The sequence below is a fragment of the Cygnus olor genome, chromosome 5, assembly GCF_009769625.2.
Source record: "Cygnus olor isolate bCygOlo1 chromosome 5, bCygOlo1.pri.v2, whole genome shotgun sequence".
Taxonomy (NCBI): Eukaryota; Metazoa; Chordata; class Aves; order Anseriformes; family Anatidae; genus Cygnus; species Cygnus olor.
The window spans coordinates 57302587-57318790 of NC_049173.1; the positions used below are offsets into that span (position 1 = coordinate 57302587).

A 16204-nucleotide genomic window follows, 5' to 3' on the forward strand; every position below is an offset into this window, starting at 1 on the left:
TGCTCTGAAAGCAGATAGCTCCCACGGGTCTCTCAGTGTCAGCGGATGTGGCAGTGATGTGCTCCCTCCGCTCTGTAACTCATTTTAATGGCAGGTCCTCTCAGTTTGAAGGATGCTGTGTGCGTGTTTCAATGAAAAGGTCACGCGAATGGAATTCTGCAGGTGAACAAAATTAAATCCTCACAGACTTGTTTCCAGCAAGAAGTGTTTTAGCAGCTGGAACTGTAGAATATTTCTGGAATAAAACCCAGATGTTTCTATCACAGTGGTGCAGAAACTACCACTCAGTTACAAGTGATTGAAACTTTAAATAGCTTGCTCTGACTTCGGACAGATAAACCCATGGAGAAAATTGAGTGTTAAGCAATATTTCAAAAACATAGCATTTTTCCAAAAGATGGCTGGTAAGAATACATATTTGAATGCATATTTAATTTGGCATTACTTTGACTTTAGTAAAGACTAAAGATTCAGAAATTAGGGCAGTTGCTTTAACTTTCCTCTAGGCCTAGTGAGTGACAATGGATTCAGACCTCTGTGGTCTAAAATAAGACATTATGAGAATAAGAAAATACAAAAAGTCCCCCAGGGCTCAGTGCTGGGGCCGGTCCTCTTTAATATCTCTATCGATGACCTGGACGAGGGGATCGAGTGCACCCTCAGTAAGTTTGCAGATGACACCAAGTTAGGTGCGTGTGTCGATCTGCTCGAGGGTAGGAAGGCTCTGCAGGAGGATCTGGATAGGCTGGACCGATGGGCTGAGGCCAACTGTATGAGGTTCAACAAGGCCAAGTGCCGGGTCCTGCACCTGGGGCACAACAACCCCAAGCAGCGCTACAGGCTGGGAGATGAGTGGTTGGAAAGCTGCCTGGCTGAGAAGGACCTGGGAGTATTGGTTGGTAGTCGGCTGAATATGAGCCAGCAGTGTGCTCAGGTGGCCAAGAAGGCCAACAGCATCCTGGCTTGCATAAGAAGCAGTGTGGCCAGCAGGTCTTGGGAGGTGATTGTCCCCCTGTACTCGGCTCTGGTGAGGCCGCACCTCGAGTACTGTGTTCAGTTTTGGGCCCCTCGCTACAAGAAGGACGTCGAGGTGCTCGAGGGAGTCCAGAGAAGGGCAACGAAGCTGGTGAGGGGTCTGGAGAACAAGTCCTACGAGGAGCGGCTGAGGGAGCTGGGGTTGTTTAGCCTGGAGAAGAGGAGGCTCAGGGGAGACCTCATCGCTCTCTACAGGTACCTTAAAGGAGGCTGTAGCGAGGTGGGGGTTGGTCTATTCTCCCATGTGCCTGGTGACAGGACAAGGGGGAATGGGCTCAAGTTGCGCCAGGGGAGGTTTAGGTTGGATATTAGGAAGAACTTCTTTACCGAAAGGGTTGTCAGGCATTGGAATGGACTGCCCAGGGAAGTGGTTGAGTCGCCATCCCTGGAGGTCTTTAAAAGACGTTTAGATGTAGTCCTTAGTGATATGGTTTAGTGGAGGTTTTGTTAGTGTTAGGACAGAGGTTGGACTAGATGATCTTGGAGGTCCCTTCCAACCTAGACGATTCTGTGATTCTGTGAAAAAGCAAATTTTACGCAGTGCTTCCGCTGTCTTCTTCATAACACCGTCAAGCTTAAATCATATTGCTCTAGGACCTTGCACTGATTTAATACATGTGGGAAAAACAAGCAAAAGAACAGAAGTTTTAGTTTTTATTTTGTAATCCAATAAAGAGTGCCAATGATGTACTAGTTACTTATTTCTGTTTGTTCTTTGTTCCCAAAAGGGAAACTACTTTCTCTGATTGTCTTTTCCTTGAGAAAGCTAGGTCGCTTCTCCACAAAATTCCTGTGTTTAGTGGGAAAATGAGTTGGGTTATAATCTTACACAAGAATGGAAAAGAAGCAGTTGAGGTGGTGTCTTAGTCTTTTTAGTGTTTGCTTTTTCATAGCACCTACAGAACTCAACCAAATGAAAAATATCCGAGAGAGAAAACTTGTATAAAATTTGACATTGCTGTCCTTTCTGAAGAAAAAAAAAAAAAAGCAGCAAGCTAAAAGCTGGCATGTGCACCTTTTCTGTGTTTTTCAGTAGAGCCAAAGAATGGCAGGCTTGATATTCTGGTGGAAGAAGAAATGGAATGCCAGTGGAGGACCACAAAGAGGGGAGGAAAATAAAGCTTCAGATTATCAGATTATACAGGAAAATAAAAGGATGCATACCCACTTGCTTGCTTTTTCCTTTCTGAGGCAACATTTTAGCACAGTGCTGTATTTTGGCAGTGAGGCCTAAGTTACAAAGCTAGGCATTAGTATGACAGAAGTATTTTAGTGCATGTTTGTCTTCGAAAATAACAAGATGTATTTGAATCAAAGAAATACCCACTACATAAGTCAGAATTCTACTCCTGACCATCCCCCTGCCTCCCCCCACCCCAAAAAAAAAAAAAAAAAGGAGGGAGGGGGGGAAGGGAGCGAACTGCTGAGTCTTTAGCAAGCTATATTTTTCTCAAGAGAAATTAAAAGCATAGGTGGATGCTGGCAGATTCTGCATTAACAAGACAAACTATTCATGCCATCCTAGGAAATCCTTATTCTGGTAAGCTTCCGGAAGAAAAACAGGTCCCAGAAGTGATTCTCAAACAGCAAGGGTCTGGTCCACCTGAATAACTAGGAAAATGCATTTGCACAGTAGTGGCTGAGGAACATGGAAAACCTAAGCATTAAACTTCAATTGATGTATTTTGCTAACGGTAATGAAATTATTAGTTTAGACCCCATTGTCTGTGTCAGTCAAGCTTGTGAAATCTTGTACCAGAGTTACTTTACTTCTGTTGTCATTGATGAATTAGCCTAGGTGTTAGCATATGTCAGCAGGCCTCCTGGGAGCAAGCACATCCTGCAGGTCTTTTATGTATGCAGTAACACTACTGTTGAAGGACTATCAATAATCAAGCAATATAGCCCAAATCCTCATTGGAAAACGGTTGCATTAGCAGTCCGAAAGAAAATGGAAATCAGTCTCCAGTGTAAGCTAACCTGGAATGAATGCGCAGCTTATTTTAGGTGAGAGGTTTTAGTGTGTAAGAAGTTAATCCATAACTGAGTAAGAAGATAAGCCTTCTTTATAAATTAATTAGTAAGGTCATAATATTTTTATAATAGTGTCTAACAGACAGTCCTTCTATTCTATTCAAGGCATTAGACGCAGGTGGATAGGGAATGCAAATATGATGGAATATGCTCTGTGACTATCTAGGGAAAATGCAGGAATATGAGTGGTTCAAGAAACTTTGTTCACTTTCTTTTAGGCTTCTGCTCAGCTGCAAGGTTCAGGCTGAAGAGTCTCAAGAGAAAGAGGCTATTTACAACTGTGCAAGAGGTCATTCTCATGAACATCTCTTATGTGAACTTTTTTTATTCAAGAGCAGCTTCACTTGGTTTAGCTTCATTTACCTTTAGCTTATACACACTAAACCAAAAAAGCCATCATAAAAATAAGAAAATGCACATGGATTAAAGATAGCTTTGTCTTATTACAATTCTACCAGTGAGTAAACTTATGCCTTAGTTATATTGGAAAGTTACTTTTCACGTGTATAGACTTATGCACGTGTATAGGTATACCTGTGTTAACAGGACCAGTCCGTAGTGGTCTTGTAGCTAGGTATTATTCTCCTTCTCATCCTGCTGATATGAACTGGGTCACAAGGAGGGACTCAAAGATTGTTTAGATGCCACAGAAAACATTAGAGCACAGTTTTCTAAAATCTTGTAGTCCCAATAACAACTTTAGAAATGCAACAGGTCTAATTAGTGCATTGTTTTAATGAACAGATGATACAAATCACATACCTACAGCTTTTATGCACGTATTTCAAATGCACATGGCCAAGGATGATCTCAAAGTACTAGCATTATTAAGCAAATGTTAAATCCAAACTGAAAGCGTATTTTCTCCAATAGCTACCTACTTAATCGCTATAGAAAGTACATATGTGTCCAGTTGCCTTTAAAGGGGAAATGGCAATCATGTAACACAGTACACTGATGTGGAGTGAAAAAAAATTGGCTAGAAATGGGTATCAAGACACAGCATATGCTTAGGAAAATTGCAGAGAAATCTGTCGTCCACAAAAAAACAATGTCTGCCTTGGAAACCTGACAGGCAGAATTAACCACGACATTTATTTATGATTCAGGGCAGTGAAGAGAGTGCAAATTCAATTTTTAGATTATTAAGACATTCCTTTGCCTCAGGACTACCATGTTGGTAGAATTTTATTGCTTTAATACCACTGAATTTAATTACTTTAAGTCCTTGACAGTTGCATTAGTATTTGCAATTTCAGCAGTACTTTGATTCATTGGCCTAGTCCACAGTGAGTTTCATGGTCTGCCACACACTGTGATTGATTGCTGCTGTCCCTGTCAAAATTCAGTGGTTTATACATATTGAAGAACCTGGTACCTTTTCGGTCATGCACATGCTTGCAATTTTTTCGGTCTTCACACGACAGAACAGATTTTTGCTTTGTTACCTATTACAAAGTATGCATTTTGATTATTCCCTCACACACTGGTTGATTAGCATGTAGACAGAGCCCAGCATTTTGGCAAGTGCCACCTAATCTCAATGCCGTTTATTTTTTCCACATAAAACTTGACTACGTGAGTTGTCTCAGAATTTTGCTAGTCACTCCTGGAAAATGTGGGAGCATATACAAGACATATAAGAAAGCCCTGTCTGTTATTCTGCTTTTTGGAAAATTTGTCTTTTTCATTCCCTCCTGCTCTCCTGGCCCTGTCTTTAGATGAAAATGTTATTTACTGATGACAACGTTGACAGAGGAAGCAGAGTCAAACTGGAAAGTCAATAATGTGTCTAGATGCTAATTAACATTAATACTCCAAAACAAATAGTGTTTTTTTTTTCCTCCACAGGAGAGTACTTGATCTTGCAGATGTTCCTTCTTAGTAAAATGTAAAGTGGCTGGGAAAGGCCTCATATAGATAAGACAGACTCACCCTGTTGTATGATGTAGTAAGCATTAGTAAGCATACATTGCACCGTACCGCTTCACAGGAACCCCTTCACCATCACTTCTTAAGGACAGCAGACTTCTGTCTACTAAATTCATCTGTGACAGCAAAACAAAACCTTATCTTTTTTGTCTTTTTATTTAGTATTCTATACAAACCAAAAACTCCTTTCAAGCACTAACATGACATAATTTACCACTTCCCATATGCAAGTGGTGATGGGGCAGTAATTAAGCTGGCACACCTACAAGTACGTTTTCAGTGGTACGCAATTGAAATTGTCCAGGGAATGAAATTGTGCTAATCAGCAAATTTCAGCTGAAACACAAGCTGTTTAACTTCAGCTTGGATGGGACAGGGAGGTTTTTAGGAAGACTGCTATCAGGTTGTGTTGTTCTTTGCAGTCATAGAGTTAAGATTGCGCCAGCAACATATGCCTGCCTTTCAAGAGCTTTGCTTAGTGTCCTTTTAAAGTACCGTACAAGAAAAAGTGATGGGCAAACAGACGGCAACATTAGAAATGTCTCATTTCACTTTATAAAAAGTTACTTGAACCCTTAAAGATTTGAGTGTACTTTAAAAAAGAACGAGCGTTGAACTAAAACTACCCAAAATAGACTTGGCAGAACAGCCTTTTGAAACAAGAAAATAAACATGCTGAGGCTCCCTCTGCTTTCATCACTGGCAGCAACGCATGCCCTCAGCCTGTGGGAAGGGTGGTCAAAAGAAGAAACTCTGCCTCTGCAGTATGCTCTTCTTCTCACTTCAGCTTGGCAGAGCTTTCTGAATAGGAAAGGGGTGAAAGCTGCAAATTCACTGTGTGTCCTGCACAAATACAGGCGTGAGTTAACAGTGAATTCCAGGGATCAGCTTTTATTGAATTTAGACTGTGCTGTAAGGGAGTAGGTCATAGTTTCCCCCTAAAATGTAATAAAAACGTCTACAAAGAGACTTAAGGAAAACTTTCCAGATCCCAATTACCACAATAAATATATAATCATACCTGCAAAATAATCATGGCAAAAATATTTTTATGACATATTAGACAATCACTGGTAATATGCAATGCTTTCAATGTTTTATAAAACAGAGTAGACTTCTAAGTTATCAAGACTTAATATATTTTTTCTACAGTACGTATAAAAGATTTTCTTCTTTACAGAAGAAAACAACTGAGCAGGAACCTCAGCTCACTAGAGTTATATGAAATCTTACATTGTACATCTTCATCAGGAAATACAAAGTTTGCTATTTCACATCTTTTGAGAATAGCTATCCTGAGCAGATGAACTGTTATGATCAGCAAAGGGTCACAGTACAGAATAAGCATCTGTGCAGTTCAGGACCTTGTAAGCATCCAAACTGGAATTTAATTTCACCTTTTGGCTCTTTTCCCTGCATTGTGGTAATTTCTCTGCTGTCTCAGGCTACATCTGAGGCTTTTGGTGACTCTGGTGCTCTTCAGCTAGTTCTTCTGCCACGCACCATTCCTCTGAGTACCTTTAGATGAACCATCTCAGAACAAACCTCTCTTGGATGAGAAAAGTCTCTAGAAAACACTGGTTTGAATCCTAAGATCTGAAAGTGTTCTGTTACATCCTGTGTACTAAACATGGAGTACAACTCTGCGTAAGTCATTAAATGCGTCCCATTGACCTAAGTGGGAGTTGGACTAAACCCCAGCAGATCGTTCAAGTTCCTTAAGGTGGTTCTTGCTCTCCTTGTGTGCAAATGAGAAAATTTGAATACAATTAAGATATACGTTTGGAACTGAAGAGCAGATGGATTTGCCTGTGTGCTACGTAATAAATTTCTGGCTTTGTAAAGAGACTTTTTTCACCAAATGCTTTTGACCAAAAAATGATTTGTAAATACCATTTCTCAAAGGTCTGATAGCAGTTTGTATCCATTTTACTACAAACATAGCATTGAAGTGAAATTACTGTCAAACTGTTTATGCTTGCAAAAACGCATACACCATTTCGGATCTCCAGCAGATTGTCTAGCTCCACATAATGAGGTCCTTTTGTACAGAAAGAAATGCAAGTCTCAAAGATGTTGACTGTGTTTTTAGTAATATCACTGAAATGTAATGAGCTCCAAGAAGTGTGCTAACACACATCACTGCACTTTTAAAGCTCAGAGATAAGCATTTAATGTGTAAATGTGTAACTTCCTTTTAAAACATTCAGATGTTAAAACATTATCTTTCTGTAGACTTGCATAGGGCCAGAGGACTTGTTGATGAAGCTCTACATAGTCTTCCTTTCTCCAAGGGTCTGGCTCATTGGTATCTATCACTGCAGGAGCAACATAAACAGGGTTTAGTTCCTGTGGTCCCAGGAGTTTTGCTGTTAATTGCAGTAGCAATAGGACTGGACCACTCTGACCAGGTATCAGGTAGGTATGCTGCCTCTTTGCATGGACAGTGCTATATACCATCAGTATATTATCTCCCTATCAATAGAGAATTTCAGAATTACTTTCTATATTTTGAAGAATATATATTGATCATGTCCTAAAGTGGAGTCTTTAGCCAGTCTTTCCTCTCCCCATCAAAAGTGCCAATCTGATAGTACTACAGGTAGATTAATTTTGTTTTCGTAAAGTATCTATTATCATCTTTATGAAGCCAGTGAATTTGACTAATGTTAACTAGACTACATTAGTAGTAGCTAACTGGTATAAGCCTGAACAGAAATGATATGATCTCCTCCCGTATTATTTTATCATGTTATTCTGTTTTCTAATCTTGCAAATATTCTCAAGAGGAATTACTCACATGCATAAAATAACCTCATATTCTTTAATGTTTTCATGCTTGGGCCCCAGCTTACAATATAATTTATATTAAAATTGTTTCTGAGTGTAAAAACCTGCTAATTATTCCAGATTCTGTGCTTAGTAATGCATTTTGAATGGAGAAATACGTCTTATTTGTCCAATTTTATCTTTTCCTGTTTCCTCCTGATCTGCTTTGTAGTTACACATATGGGGAGAGCGTTATGCACATGGGAAAATATTTCGCAATTTGGTGATAAAAGTGCTCTTCATGCTCAAGGAATAAAGGATTACAACTGATTTGACATTTTATTTTTTATGGTTTCGGTTAAACAGCGGAAGAAGCGATTCAATTCGTAATATGATTTGTGAAGCTGTATTTTAGTAGTAAGTACAGAATGAAATTTGAAACATTCATTTTTTTGCATGTGTACATTGTAGTAACAGGGGATTTTAGTTTTCTTAAAGTGTACTTCCTTATGTTTTACATTTCAGCTGAAGGACTGAAATTGAATTTGTGTAGGAAGCCAATAAAAGGGGTTTATGAATACATTCAACTGCTACTTTTTTTCAGCCTATGACAAAGTGAATTTCCATGACAGCTTGTAAATTCATGAAATTTAGAACTTCAGTTAAAACCAAAAACGAATGATGAAGGAACCTAGAGTACAGCTGCAAGACAGCAAGATTTGGAGACTTAGGCACTTTTGAAACATTTTAATGTTTTTCTGCACCTTTGAACTGAAATACTTTAACCAGAGTGGTGTGCTAGTGTTTACAGACTGGGATTGTGTTCCCTAAGTCCTATTTGTTCTGTGGTTTCAGTGATGCTTGCCTCATAGGTTTTAGCCTTGCAATTCAGTGAAAATATTTCTGTATGAAATTGGCCTTCTGAGGAGCACCCACATAAAAAGTATCAGCAATAACAAGCTGAAAGTCAGATTCTAATACCAGAAACTGAGAGATGAGTTCCTTTAATAGCAAGGAAACTACATTCCTTCAACCTATGTAAAAACAAACCACACCAACAAAGAAAAAAACTCACCTAATTCCAGTGTCTCTTGCTCCATCAAATATTAAAATCAATGATTTGTAACAGATGGAAACAAAGACTGCTTGGATGATTAGGGGAAGGAAAAGCCTAACTTAAGGAGCACGGAAAAGAGAATTACTTTCTTTGAGTGTATACTGGGGGTCAAGGGACGGAAATCTTACTGTGACAACAAATAGATGCAAATTAGTACCAGTACTAAAGTTAAGAATTAGGAACAAGTTCTCTGTCCTTACCAAAATCTGATTCTGAATAAGCTTTGAAGTTGAAACAGGAGAGGGGAAAAAACAAACAAACAAAAAAAAAACCCACAGAAACAGGCCTTTACAAGGAAGATCATCTCATTTATGAAAGGGGTTAGGACATGGTTCCTGAAATAGCAAGAGACTGGATTTCCTGATCCACATGCAAGACCACCGTGGCTTTGGAGACAGCTGCATCATGCATCATTTTTGTCTGTCTTTAGCCACTTCATGTAGCACAGCGTGACAGGTGGGCTCTCAAAAGCAGCAATCCCAATACCACTGTCACTACCAAGCAGTAATGCTTCCCTTGCCCTCTGCAGAGCAGAAAGCATCAGTAATGGTAATCACATGCTTTCCTTCCTTCTTCATCATAACCTCAGTTCTGGCAAATCAAATTTGATTTACCACACTATCCGTTTTTCTCTAGGATGAATTACTTTGTGCCTGTATTTCTGCAGCTGCTAGAAGTGACCTGGGAGAAAAACCTTTCCCACGGTAAAGCAGGAGTGCTTGCAGCTCAGTACAAGCTCTTCCCATAGCCCCGTTGTACTTCTGAAAGAAAGCGTGTTGCAGGCTCTCTCTTTGGCATCTTCCTCTCCTGACAAAAAGCCTCAGAGCTAATACTTCCAAGGCTCATAAACATCAGCCTCACTTTCACTCATAGTTTCCCTTTCTCCTTGCAGGACAGGAGTTAAAATAGTTAATTGTTCACCTCAGAAAATCTAAGTCTATCTTCTGCCTTGGAGATTTTGGCTTTCAATTGGATACACCTGTTTTTTAAGCTACATAAGTCTCCAACAGATAGAACCTCAAGACTGGTACCTGTGTTTTAATTCTACTTTTTGTGACGTCAGAGCTTCTCATCTGTCCTGCCTTGTCAACATTCAGTTCCAGTATTTTCAAACAAATTTCCAACACTTCCTCTGGGAAGCTGCTCTAGAAGCTTTCCAACACCAAGCCTTACCTTCATCCACAAGTAGTTGAGCTTTACTACATGAACGATGGCAGAGCAGGAGTGGGTACGCCCAGCAAGGCAAAGACCTCTACAAGGGAGCAGACACAAGGCCAATTAGTTTTATCCTTTTCATCAAATAGGAAAGAATTTACATGTACTTGTACATTTACCTAATCCTAGCTACAACACTCTACAGGGTACAATGCAACTGTCTCTGTCAAATTATGTAACTATTTAGTTTGAAAATATTTCTCCATATAGTCTCATCCATACGATATAAATACTCTTGCAAAAAGTAGTCTTTCATCTCTCTTCTTTTTAAAACGACCTTGAAATACAAGAGTCCACTGAAATTAATAATATATTTTATTCTTCAGAAAGACCTATGTGAACTTACATTTCAAATTTGTCATGTTGTCTGGTTTTGGCTTACACAGTTAGAAAGTGAACTTTATGAAAACATCTAGAAATTCTTTGTATACCAAGTAAATATACTCAAAAAGTAAGGAAGCAAATTATAGTAAAATGCTTTTTTAAGAACACAAAGGAAAATAAAAATGATAAAAATGAAAAAACAATAAGCAGACGAGCAGACCTGGAATCTTGAATAAATCTGGGACCCAAAGATATCCCCTCTCTAGAATTGTTTTGGCAAACACACAGGATGGATTTACATAGAGAAACCCTGATGAGATCCAGGCTTTATCCCCTTTACTCAGGTGTTGTGACAACAAATATGGGGGACTGGTATCGTAATAAAATAAAATAGGGAAAATAAAAACCTCTCTCTTAACTATGCAGGGAGGGCTACGAGTAACTTTCATCTCATTCCTGTGCTGCTATAATTTATGGTAGTTCAAAAAGAGTACAGCCAGCTCCTGTCCTCTGGAGTGCAAACACACTGCCTCTCCTCCGCGCCCTGCCATTTCTGTTTAGTGAGAAATAAATAGGGATTTTGCAATGAGCCACACAAGAAAACTAGGAAAGAATATTAAACTTGAAGAAGGGCCAGCTAAGGTTGTCCAACTGCTGCTTTTTTCCTCCACAGCTGAGAGAACTGCATCATTAAAGCTAACGCATGCTATTAAAGAACAGCATCAATTTTAGAACGCAAGTTTTTGTTGTTTCTTTTTTGTTTTGTTTTGGCAACATTCAACTGGAGACAGTGTCTCTCTAAACTCACTCAGTTTGCCTTGTTTTGTAGTACAACCTGTTCACTGAGGTTGACCTGGGTCAATGATGAATGTACCAGCAGCAGTCAAACATCATATTTATCCATTGAATTTTCCTTTGTTTTCCAGGTGGGAATCTCACAAAGGCAAAAGGCTGCTTTCTACTTATGCTATGCTTGTCTTAGAAAACTCACAGGGACTTGAGTGGAGTGGATGCGAAAAGTCCTACTTTTCTGCAGGTTACTTGCTGTGCCTAGAGACCTCTCTCTAAAGCTTATCTCCTGAGAAGAAGGGAACTCCTCAGAAAGTTTAATTAAGGACATTTCAATTATATTCATTAGCAGCATGCTTAGATATCTACTGCTACAGAGATTCTAGCTTAAAAAAAGGAAAAGGTGAGTTAGCTGGAATAAAAAAGAAAAATTAATATTAAGCATAACCATAATGGTGAGATTTATTGTTTTATCTTTGTTCTCATTCTGAGAATTGACTCTTTTTAAAGTCAAGACATACTTCAAACATTAAATCTCACCATATATTAACACATACAGAATGCTCTAACACATAGTGAAACATCCCATATTCTGAAGGTGTAATAATCCTCAAAATCATCATTCTAAACAGATGGCTGTAAAACATTCTATGATGTCTTTCAGGTGAAAGAGTATTCTTATGCATTAACAACACGTTTTTTATGGAGTGGGTGATGCACAAAGCAGAGCAAGATGAGTCTATCAGTAGCTGGATGCACCAACCCTCTGCTTCACAGGAAGGCAGGACAGAGTCCAAAATACTCAGCGACATACTTCACCTTGTTTCTGTGATTTCGTTCTTAAGACAATCAAGGGCAAGTCCCTCCTGCTGAGGGACACTTTCCCGGAGCACAAAGCCTGAGCTGCTCCTCCTCAGTGATAACACGTGCTGGAGCCTAGCTGCGCCAGCTGCTTGAGGCTCAACTTCTCCCCTTTGTGCAAGCATCTTGATGACAACGAGGAATGATGCTTCCTGTCCTCTAGCAAGCTCACCTCCTGGTCTTTTTCTTGTAGCTTTTTCTCCTGAACTCACCATTAAGTCTGCTCAGTTAGCAGTTTCCCCTTCAAAACGGAATTATTTTCTTCTGTGATGGTGGAAATGCCATGCCACACGCACATGCACCAGTACATGAATCGCTGTGGAGGAGAACCACAAGAAGCCCTAGCCCAATCTATCACCCTCAAGTCCAGCAGGATTGTGCAGATTTCTATAGCTGTACTTTTATTAAAGGTTACATAAGATGTTTCAAATGCCAAAAGAGAGATTACAGGTTTTTTTCGTGCTTAAGTGTGAAGGATTTTCTAGAAGGGGAAAAACCAGAAAAACCAGAACCCGTCTCTGTCACTCCAGCAAGATCCTGGTGCATTTAGAAGCAAATGCAAAGAAGCAGGCTTCATTAAAATAAATAAATAGATGGAACTTCATTAAGAACAACAAAAAAAGAAACACAAAGCTTGGCAGTTGGTTTTACTTGAAGCAAGGTGAAACCAAGACATCTAAATTTTTTAATGGTAAGCCAGAATGAAACAGAGAGACACCAGGATACCCAGGAGTTTTGTGGCTAGGGAAGTCCCCAGGAGACGCACGCTCAAGTCTCTGCACAGGCGGTGGAAAGCAGGGAGGGAATCTATGGTGTCTGAGGGCAGCACACTACTCACCCCCAGGACAGAGTTTATTCTAAGGCTCTTCTACTGTCTTTTATGTAATTTTCACTGTCCCTTAAAATGCTTGCTTCTGTTTCAGTGCAGAGTGAAACCAACTATGAGAATTGCAGTTTTCTGTCTTCATTTTTTGGCAAAAATAACTAACTGGAATAGAGTAATTTGCAGTCTCTGGCTCAATGAATATTGATGCATCTATGCAAAATTAAACAGCTCCATTCAAAGAAAAAAGTAACTATAGCATTATTACGTAAATCATAAATATCTATAGCCCCCAACCAGTTCTAGTTCCAAATTAGGATCCTAAATGACCTAGTTCCAGGTGAATAACGTAACCAGGATATTGCCTGGTCTGGAACAGCTCGATCATTTCTCCTCTTTCTCATACCTCATTTTGACTAGAAATTCTCGTTTGAGCCCAGCAGCCTAGTGGTAAACACATTTCTGAGGTGTCTACTCAACATTTGTTCAATAAAGCATTATTTTTTTTTTCTCATTTACATGCAAAGATTAATCTACCATTTCTGCTGAGACCCAAGAATCATGCCTACCAAAATGTTCTCCAAACTATTTCCCTTTAAAAGGAAAGGTAAAGTCAGTAAGCTAAAGCAGACAAGCTCAGTGTGAAGGTGCAAAACCAAAAAAGCTAGGCAGAAGTAGAGAAAGAAGTCAACAGTTCTACTCTGTGTTCCCAATAACTGTTAACATTTCTTTAAAGACCATGCTTTCCTAAATCTCTGGCGGCCAGGTGCCTGGAATTGAACTACTCGCAAGCTCAGGTGACACAGGATGGGACCCCACATGCACAATCCCAGGGAGCACTAAAACCATCTCTAACTTACTTCCAGAAGCTTTCTTGGTGTATTTTTCCACCTAAGACTGACAGTTCACACATCTGACCCTCTCACAGTTTCTCACAATATGTTTTTTTCCCTGTCACAATATGCTCCCCCCCCCCCGCCCCCAAGACTCTGCTACCTGGCTTCGGTGCTAACCACAACCTTAGTTTTGATTCTAGTATCTGTAACACTAGGCTATTCCAAAATCACAGGTAAGAAAGATTAGCTAAAACTCTGACTATTTCTGTCCCCGGGAATAGAAAATCTGAAACCATTGATGCATTTTTATATAATCAAATCAACTCTCAAGTAATTCCAACTGCTATAATTTTGGTTTTATGCAACAGCTTTATAGGAAATTCTCTAAGCATGAATGAATTACTGCCTACCTTCTGCTTTTAGTGTATTCTGATAAGGACATCTGAGGAAATCCTCTGTCCATGCCTGAATACAGTACTATTTTGGAAGGGAATATGGAAAAAGAAATATGTAGCTGAAGGTATACAAAAGATTGCTTTTAAATACCTGAGCTGAAATTTAGCAATGTAGTATCTGTTACTAGTCTTAAAAGAAAACAAACAAAGTTTCAACGCTGATGGAAATCGGAATGATAATTAACGTTTACTTAATAAAAGACATATCCTTATTTAAGAAAGTACAGGAAAAATAAATTGGGTTTGTTGGAATAGCCAGCTACGTTTCTCTCTCTGTTTTAAGATAAACTTTCACAGTCTTGTCTTGTTACTTATGTTTTCTAGGTGAGTAACCAGACCGCTGAGGTGCATTTACCCATTGTCAGTGTGAAGAGCTTATCTTTCTTGCCTCTGACCAGGGCCAGAGTGTCCCTGTGGACACAAGCACATGTGCCCGTGTGTTTCAGCTGAGGGCTCCCATGCCACAGCATGTCCCTGCCTCCACGTGGTTACCTAACCTGGCATCCCCAGAAACTTGGTCATCATCGCTTGTCTTGCCCTGCATTGCTTAATATCGAGTGACTAAGCACTGCTCTCTGCCACCCACTGGCATATTTTTTGCGTTATATACCACATTGCAAAACCTCCACTAGCTTCATCTCTTTCGGAAAGGTGATGAACGAGCCTGCCCCACATCATTACCCAGCACATGCTCGATCTTATCGGGGAACAGCCTGAGGAGACGCTCAGCATACCAAGACAACGGGGGGATCGTGGTGAGGAGAGGCTGCCGGGTGAGCAGCAAGGCATGGGACAAGTGGCAGAGCCTCCTGGAGCTCCCCCAGGGCCTGGCAGCCGAGCTGCTGGCGCTCCGCGGGGCGAGGGGAGGCAGGCGACGCACCCTCACACCGTGCTGCCCCTCAGGGCCCGGGCACAGTCTGAGCAGTGGTTCAGGCCGAGCAGGCATCCATCTTGTGCTGGCAGGCAGGCAGAGCGCTCTGATTGATGGCTCTCCGGGGCTTGTCTGTACTAACTCTGAGGTTAAAATAAGCAGATCAAGTTGCCTAAAAGGAGAGAGTGTAAACACTCATTGGAGGTTTCTAGGGCGGTTAAGTGTTTCTAGTTGGAAAGTTGTCTCTGTTTCTCCTGTTACGTCCCGCCACCAGTCAGAGGCTTTACCTGTGTTTTGTGCCAGGCGCAAACTTGGGGTTTGTCCTTCATGGAGAATGTCGGTGCAGTAGCACCATAAATGCCACATCACCAGGCATCTGACAAAGCAGTGAGCCGCCTCAAGAGCAGGAGGATCACCCCCGAGGATCAGCCCGCCAGCAGCCACCCACCTTTGGCATGGGCCCAGCCAGCGGCGTTGCAGTCACAGCCCCGACAGGGCCCAGCGCACTGGGGGACGTGCCACACGGGTGGGCTCCGTCTTCTGTGTGCAGGGTCATGGTAAACAGCGAGTCCCCAAAATGTCTGCTTGGGGTCGGCTGGCCTGGAGCAACGCTGAGGGGGCTGAGTAGGTGGCAGTGGTACAGGGCTTGCCCCAAACTTCCTTGTGAGTGTGGGCCTACTGCCGACAAACCAGAGACAACAGGGAAAAGCATCTATTTCTCATGTGATGAAAATCTTTGTATTAAAGTGAATTATTTTCTATTAAACTAACTGAACAGCCCCCATTCTCGAAGTGCTCTGGCCATCTCTGATCAGAGGTTGAACTCAGACTCCTCATAGACAGACTCAAGAGTACTACTAGAATAACAACAGTAGCAGCTAAACCACAGGGCGACAGATTTTGTGTACTAAAAAAATCCCAAATGTACTCATATTCTGAGGAGGCAACTTCAGATTTTGCTCATGGGTATAAGAAGTTTTTACATCATCTTTTGAGAAGATCACCATAGCTGAAACCGATTGTCCTGTGCCATTGGAAAAAATGGCCCTTGACATGTCAAGCAGGAAAGGTTTTTTTTTTTTTTTTTTTCAGAAACAAAGATATAGCAGTTTGCCAATTGTATACAAATTTGGAAGCATTTTT

At 40.6% G+C, this 16204-nt stretch overlaps 1 long non-coding RNA gene across 1 annotated transcript; it reads right to left on the reverse strand.

Moving 5' to 3' along the window:
• Nucleotides 1–6938: 6938 nt before the first annotated feature.
• LOC121071081 lies at nt 6939–10684 on the reverse strand. Its single transcript, XR_005820373.1, has 3 exons — nt 10647–10684; nt 10061–10139; nt 6939–7319 (listed from the first exon to the last, which is right to left on the reverse strand). It is a non-coding gene; the product is annotated as an uncharacterized LOC121071081 (long non-coding RNA).
• Between the last annotated feature and the right edge of the window lie 5520 nt (nt 10685–16204).